The sequence below is a fragment of the Pteropus alecto genome, unplaced genomic scaffold, assembly GCF_000325575.1.
Source record: "Pteropus alecto unplaced genomic scaffold, ASM32557v1 scaffold19, whole genome shotgun sequence".
Lineage (NCBI taxonomy): Eukaryota > Metazoa > Chordata > Mammalia > Chiroptera > Pteropodidae > Pteropus > Pteropus alecto.
In genome coordinates this window covers 760,531-768,322 of record NW_006442490.1, presented here as the reverse complement: position 1 = coordinate 768,322, position 7,792 = coordinate 760,531, and the positions used below count along the sequence as shown (strand labels likewise).

The following is a 7,792-nucleotide window of genomic DNA, read 5'->3' as shown; positions in this document are numbered from 1 at the left end:
TGATGATGGTGTTTTTGTTTTTGTTTTTGTTTTTGTTTGTCATTTTGTTTTAGGTGAGCTGACTCCTTTCAGTGTTTCCTGTAATGCAGGCCTCATAGTGGAGAATTCCCTCAATTTTTGTATGTCTGGAAAGGTCTTTATTTCTCCTTCATATCTAAAGAAGAGCTTAGTTGGATACATTATTCTTGGCTGGTAGTTCCTTTCATTTAATAGTTTGAATATTTGATTCCACTCCTTTCTGGATTGTAAAGTTTGTGCTGAGAAGTCTGATGATAATCGAATGGGTTTTCTTTTATAGGTTACTGTCTTCTTTTCCCTGGCTGTCCTGAGAAATCTTTCTTTGTCATTGATTTTTGATAATTTTACTACAATGTGTCTTGGTGAAGGCCTTTTTGGGTTGAGATAATTGGGTGTTCTGTTGACTTCTTGAATTCCAAGCTCCAGCTCATGCCTTAGATTTGGGGAATTCTCGTCAACTCTTTGTCTGAAAATGCTTTCTAGTCCCTGCTCCTTTTCTTCGCCTTCGATAATGCCCATTATTTTGATGTTTCCTCTCCTGATGGTATCAGCTAGTTCTTCTATTTCTCTTTCATTATTTTTCATTCTTTGGTTTCTCTCTTCTTCCTTCTGATTTATTTCTAGATTTCTGTCTTCGATATCACCGATCCTTTCCTCCATTTGGTCGACTCTACTTCCCAAGTTTGCTATTTCATTTTTCAACTCTTTCAGGGTATTGCTATTTCATATATGATAAGGTACATATGAGCATGTTTATATCTGGGGGGAAAGACTTCCAGGTAAGGAAAAGAAAAAGCTAGTGCAAATGCCCAGAAGAAAGATTGTGCATGGTATTTCCAAGGAGTCTAGCATGGTTGCAGCAGAGTTAGTAGTGAGAAACGTGAGGTCAGAGAGGAACCAGCAATCCAAATTACATAGATCTTTGTAGATTATCATAGGTATTTTTGATTTTGTTGTCCAGAAGTTTACTTGTTTAAACCGTCCCATCATGAACATTTATTATTTACTTTTAAATTCTTTTCCTGAAATATATTTTTCCAAAGATGTAACATATGTTCTCTTCTAGATCCTTTCTGTTTTTAATTAACTCCATTTCAAATGCTTAATATTTTTATCCATCCAGAATTTATGGTGCATAATATAAAGCATGTATCCAAACTGATTTTTGCCCCAAAGTGGATTTATTTATCCTAACACTATTAATATTTCTTTCCCCATGTTTGATGGTGCTTACCTTATAAGACATAGTAAATTCTTATATATAAGTGATTTATTCCTGGATTCCTTTCCGTTTTTGCTGCTTCTCTTTATTTTTTTATTTTACATCAGTACCATATTGTTTAGATTATATTATTTTATAATGTGTTCCAATTTTCATTTATTGTTACCCTTTTTCTTCCTTTGCAAAATATTCTTTGACATTGTTAAGTTGTTTATTTTTCCAAATGAATTTCTGAGTCATTTTTTTTAAATGTCTTAGCAAACATGTTGGGATTTAGATTAGGAATTTATCAAATTTGATACATTATCTTTGAGGAATGATCCATTACAATGAGGAATATAATTTTAGATATGTTAGTAGATATCTAAAAATTCTTTCTTGGTCTGGGGATTTGTTTAAAGAGTGATTTTACTTTTTTGGAAATAAATCAGTATCAATTTACTCAGCTAAATTTTGGGATTTAAAATTTTTCAAGAAGTATTTCATCTTAATTTTTGTGGAGGTTAATGCCAGGGAGGGTGCAGCATCCCATAATGTAAAATTGAGGATGCCATTATTCACTCATTCAACAAATATTTGTTGAATGTGTCCTAAGTATGCTAGGTTCTCAGAGCACAACATTAGATAAAACAGAACAAAATCCCTGTCCTCATGGAGCTCACAGTCTAATCATGGAGTGCTTAATGATTAATGCTAACAATTAAAATACTTGCTCCCAGGTTGCAGTGGATTTTACTGAGAGATGCCAAAAGATTGCTTGTCCACAACTTAGTGTGCTTCTTCCTGTTTTATCTGGAATTGATCCTAAGGTTTTGCTAAGGATGGCTGAGAATGACTTGTAATGATATTGGGTAATACCCAGAATGTAATATGAACATGGAACTGTCATTGAAATATGCTGTTCCTGTACCTGGATTGCAGCTATATCCATGAATCTTTATTCTGAGAGGAATGGGTTTCTTGTTTTGTCTTATATTAGTTTTGTTATCTCATGCTCAGTGACCTAGGCAATGTTGTGAATATTGCATTAGGTTTAAGGAACTTGTTTAACTTGAATGGCTTGGTGTATTTTCTTCAACTGTTCATAATATTTGATTTTTTTTAGTCAGATTGGCTATTTTTATGTGCCTAGGGACTTGGGAGGAGTTGAAAACAAAGGACAAATACAAAAGCAAATGTTAAAAGACGTTATGGAAGAAACTTGAGTAACAGATGGCATCTGTATGTAGTGGTAGCTGTCATGAAGATGTGGGAAGTTTGAGAGACGATGGCAAAGATGTATAAAATAAGGTAAATGAAGATTTGTAGAAATCTCCGGGTGACTGATTAAGTTAGACTCAGCCTAAAAATTAATTAGGACATACTCAGTGGTCTGAAAGCATTCTTTTTGGCATGGGTCTAATCTGAACAGTTTAGATTTCTCAAAAACAACATTTGTGATGGAACAGCTGTTGTTTTACATCTGAGAATCTCCAAAGAACAAGCCCTGTGTCCTAGATTTGGCTATTTTTCATTAATAGTGCTGGAGCCCCTGGAAGAGAAAGCAATCTTGGGTCTTGGGATTGGGAAGAATACTGAGCCTTGATACTCTGGTTCTTTAACAGCAGCTTACAAAAGGGCATTTTGAAGGAAGGAGATGTTTGAAGAGGCAATATAAAAAGTCAAAGAATGAGGAAAGTGGGGATGGAATAAACAGTAAAACTGCCTGTAACAAAAGAATAAGCAATTAGATCAGCACAGAAAAACATGAAAGAAGTAACCGTAGGGTTCCAGTAGAGGAGGCTGAGTTTATTAAGATATAATAATTGCTAGCAGTGTATCAGTCACCTTACATATATTGTTTCATTTAATCCTCACAGTAATTCTGTGAGGTAGTGACTATTATTACCCCATTTTACAAATAGGAAACTAAGGTAGAGAGTGGTGAAGTAACTTATCCAAAGTTACCTAGGCAATAAGTGGAAAAGCCTGGTTTTTAGTCTATATAGTTTGGTGCTGAGTCCATGCTCTTAACCACTACACTATATGATCTTTCTCAGGCCATGTGAAAAGAGCTAGAGCAGGATTTTGACAATGCACAAAGGCCAATTATTTTCTTTTCTTGTAATTATTTTTATTATTATCCTGTGTTTCATATGTGAGAATTTATTTTGTGCCCCTTGGGGCTCCTCCTTGAGCAAAGACTACTTTATTTTATTTTATTATTAGTTTCAAGTATGCAGTATATTGGTTAGACATTTATATAGTTTATAAAAAATATAGAACCCTTCACAAGTTTGTGTGTCATCCTTATGCAGGTGCCAAGCTAATCTTCTCTGTACCATTCCAATTTTAGTATATGTGCTGCCGAAGCAAGCACAAGTGAAGGTTACTTTTGCTCTTTTTTTTTCAGACTGCCCAGTGGAGAATGGTTAGATCTCTCTATATTCCTCAGCCAATTCCAGGATTACATCCGTGATCACTGGGATGGCCCCTGGTTTTAATACTCTGTGTGTTTTATTTGTGAACCCCTTCCATCCTCACAGAAGCCCAGAGTGTGCAAGGGGAATGACTGTTTTGGGGTGATTCAATGAGCTTCTATGGCAGCCATCAGTATAAAAGCAACAGACTTATAAAGAAAAAAAAGGGGTGGGAATGTTAGAAGTGATTTAAAAAAGGGGAGAATGAGTCTTGAGGAGAGAAAGTCTTGAGAAAAGATGAAAGAAAGCAAAAAAAATGGGCTGTTGGATTATATTTTTGTCTCATAGAGAGAAGGGAGCTGAGATGTGGGTGAGGGCCCTAAAAGACCCAAGTACAAGAGTCTTCTTTTGTTCTGATGAGCTCTGGCATGGAGTTACCAAGGGAGAAACTAGCACTATAGAACTCTTTATACTTTGGACAGGGTTTGGAGAAGACTCTTCTATTGTACCTTGAGGTATCTCTCTTAAGAGTGTCAAGTAAAATATATTAATAAAAAATGCCCAAAGATTTTCCTTTCATAAACTAGATTCTCTGCATCTCTAGAGTTACTTTTACCGTGGTGCTAAATAATAACAAACTGATTCTAGAAGAATTTATATCCTTATAATATTGAGGGTTTCTATCTATGAACATGGCATATTCCATTTATTGAATTCATTTCCTTTATCTCCTAAAAGGAAAACATCAAACTTTATTAATTAAATCAAGCCTAAAACCGTTAACTCTTGTCCTTGACAATTGTCTTTCTTTCAAGTCTCTTGGAGTAGGTAGTAACTGAGAGCATGGATTTTGAGGTTGGATAGGGCTCTGTTTTTATTCAACCGCTGTCATTTCCCTTACTGTATAATTTTGGGTACGTCACTACACATCTCTGTGCTTCAGTTTTCTCACCTGTCGATTGGGATTAATAAAATGCTTACCTAACTAGTTCGTTAAGTTGATTGAATGAATTAATGTATGTAAAGCAGTACCTATCTCAAGCACTCAATTATTAAAATTACCAATGACCCCACTTACGCTTGCCTGTGAAAAAAGAGGTTGTACTCGCCCATCAGCACTTCAGTCTAAATATAGACACATTAACCTTTCCTGAGTACCTTCTCCCTTTTTTTTTTTTTTTTGAGGTAAGTCTGGCACATTTAAAAAGATTGTTCTAAAGACTGGGAGAGACCAGCTGTAGATGATGGAGGCTTTGTTCATCTCCTCTTGCGACCACATCAAAGCTGTGATGGAAACACAGAGCAAACAGCAAGCAGAGTCTCCTGGAGTCTGGATGAACAGAAGCCCTACAACTAGGGAGAGAAATAAGAAATCATCCTGCAATGGTATGAGGTAGGAGGGGGCAAAAATTCAAGGCTGCCCGGTCCACAGCAGCTGAGAGGGACAGAGGCTGCGGCAGCGGTAGAGGCAGTAGCAGCTGCAGACGCCTCTTAAAGGGGCTGCATCTGCGAGCAGACCTTTGCGGTGATGGACATGCTCATTCTGAGCACCAGTGCCCAGTTGGCTGTTCAGGGGACACCAAGACTTACAGAGGGCACTGAATTGTTGAAGTGAGGAACAGAGATGAGGCTTTCTCCCAAGCAGAAGTGCTGGCAGTATCCATTGTTCCTCTGTTGAGCCCTCCTGGCTCCCAATGTGCAGATCCAGTGCCACCATAGCTAAACCTTCATCGAACTGGATAACAGAGGATTCCATGAAACTTTGCCTCTCACAACTTGCAGCCCTACCCAAGCCACAGTTGTATCCTCAGCAACTTCTGTGCCACTTGCTGAGAAGCGCCAAGACTCACAGCTGTGGCAGCTGACCTCAGTTTCTGGTGTGGCTTCTTGAAGCGATTGTGCACAGCATCTGTGGATTGCTTGCTGAATCAAAACAGGTGGCTCCCATAGGGGCATAGCCTAGGGCTAAATTTGACCTGCAAATGAATCCTTCTTAGGAATGGGCCACTGAAGACCTACTACACAAAGCCATGCTAATAAGACCAGGAGACTTAGGAGCTTTACTGAGTACATAGAAACAGACACAGAAAGGCAGCCAAAATGGGAAGACAAAGAAGCAGAAACCATATGAAAGAACAGAACAGAGCTTCAGGAAATATAGAGTCAAGCAATCTAACAGATGCAGAGTTCAAAACACTGGTTATAAAGATGGTCAGTGAACTCAGGGGAAGTGTAGATGAATTCAGTGAGAACTTCAACAAAGAAATAAAAAAACATAAAACTGGAAATGGAAATTATAAAAAGGAACCAGTCAGAAATGGAGACTATATTATCTGAGATAAAGAGTATATTAGAGGGAATCAGAGTGGAGGAAGGAAGAAGAGGATCAAAACACTGATATAGAGGATGAAGAAGCCGAGGTCACCCAATCAGAACGGCAAGAAAATAGAAGCCAAGAATATAATAATAATTTAAGGAGCCAATGGGATAAAATTAAGGGTAACAATATCCACGTCATAGGGGTACCTAAAGGAGGTAGAACAAGAAGTTGAATATATATTTGAAGAAATAATGATGGAAAACTTCCCTTACATGGTGAAAGAAATAGACATACAACCCCAGGAAGCTCAGAGTCCCAAAAAGATAAACCCAAAGAGGCCTACACCAAGATATACCATATTTAAAATGCCAAAGGTTTAATACAGCAAGAGAAAAGCAGTTAATTACCTACAAGGAAGCACCTATAAGAATGGCAGCTGATTTCTAAAAAGAAACTTTGCAGGACAGAAGGGCTTGGCACAAAATATTCAAAGTGATGAAAACCCAGGATCTACAACCAAGAATGCTTTATCCAGCAAAGCTATCATTTAGAGTCAAAGGACAGATAAAGAGCTTCCTGGAGGCGGGTGGGGGGGAAGCTAAAGGAATCCATCAACACCAAGCCAATATTACAGAAAATGTTGGAGGGAATTCTTTAAGAAGAAAAAGCATGTATCTAAAACATGACTATAGAATGGTAGTAACTTCATATCTACCAACAAGTATCTCAAATGGAAAAGAATTAAGTGCTCCAACCAAAAGATAGGGTGGCTAAATGGATAAGAAAACAAGACCCCTACGTATGCTGCCTACGAGAGACTCACTTCAGATTAAAAGACACGTACAGGCTAAAAGGAAGGGGATGGAAAAAGTTGTTGCCTTGATGGACCTAGAGGGTATTGTACTCAATGAAGTAAGTCAGATAGAGAAAAACAAATACCACATGATTTCACCTACATGTGGAATCTAAAGAACAAAATAAAGGACAGCAACAACCACAAAAATGGAAACAAATTTATAGATACAGAGACTTTTTTTTTTTATGCCTACAGCACCTGGTCTTCCTAGGTGATCTCTCATCCAAGTACTAACCAGGCCCGACCCTGTTTAGCTTCTGAGATCAGACAGGATCGGGCGTGTTCAGGATAGTATGGCTGTAGACTACAGAGACTATTTTGAGGGCTACTAGATGAGAGGGGGTTGAGGGATGGTGAGAAAGGGCAAAGGGATTAAGAAATACAAATGGATAGTTACAAAATAGTCATGGAGATATAAAGTGTAGCATAAGGAAAATAGTCAACAATGTTGGAATAAATATGTAAGGGGCAAGAGGGGTACTAGAATTAGTTGGGTGATCACTTTTTGAGTTACATAGATCTCTAATCACTATGCTGTACAACTGAAATGAATATATTATTATATGCCAACTATAAGTGAAAAATAACTCATTCAATTGTACAATGTAAATATGAGCAACTAATTATCTCATATTTCAATAAAGTTGTAAAACAGATTTTAAAAAGACTGAGAATAACAGCAGATAAAAAAACACAAGGAGTAATATGAAACTAGATCATTGTACTTTACAATACACTATAATGTTTGCTTTTCAGAACCCCATTTTATCCTTGGTCTTCATCTATTTCCACAAGGTGAATACCATCTTAGCAACCCACCTTGCATGAACCCTCTGATTTCTGCGCCGAAGAGTGTTAGACTTAGAGAAAGAGAAGTAGTTCCTTTCCTTGCATATCTAAGACCTGCCTTCTCAGTTTCACATTCTTATCTTTTTGCCCAGATTATTGATTATGTAGAATAACCACTTTTCTGAGGA

At 37.3% G+C, this 7,792-nt stretch overlaps 2 non-coding genes across 2 annotated transcripts; both read right to left on the bottom strand.

The window, feature by feature from the left end:
• Positions 1-3,492: 3,492 nt before the first annotated feature.
• On the bottom strand, positions 3,493-3,599 carry LOC112470924. Its single transcript, XR_003043079.1, has one exon. It is a non-coding gene; the product is annotated as a U6 spliceosomal RNA (small nuclear RNA).
• A 3,402-nt stretch (positions 3,600-7,001) lies between these two features.
• Positions 7,002-7,120, bottom strand: LOC112470927. Its single transcript, XR_003043081.1, has one exon. It is a non-coding gene; the product is annotated as a 5S ribosomal RNA (ribosomal RNA).
• Between the last annotated feature and the right edge of the window lie 672 nt (positions 7,121-7,792).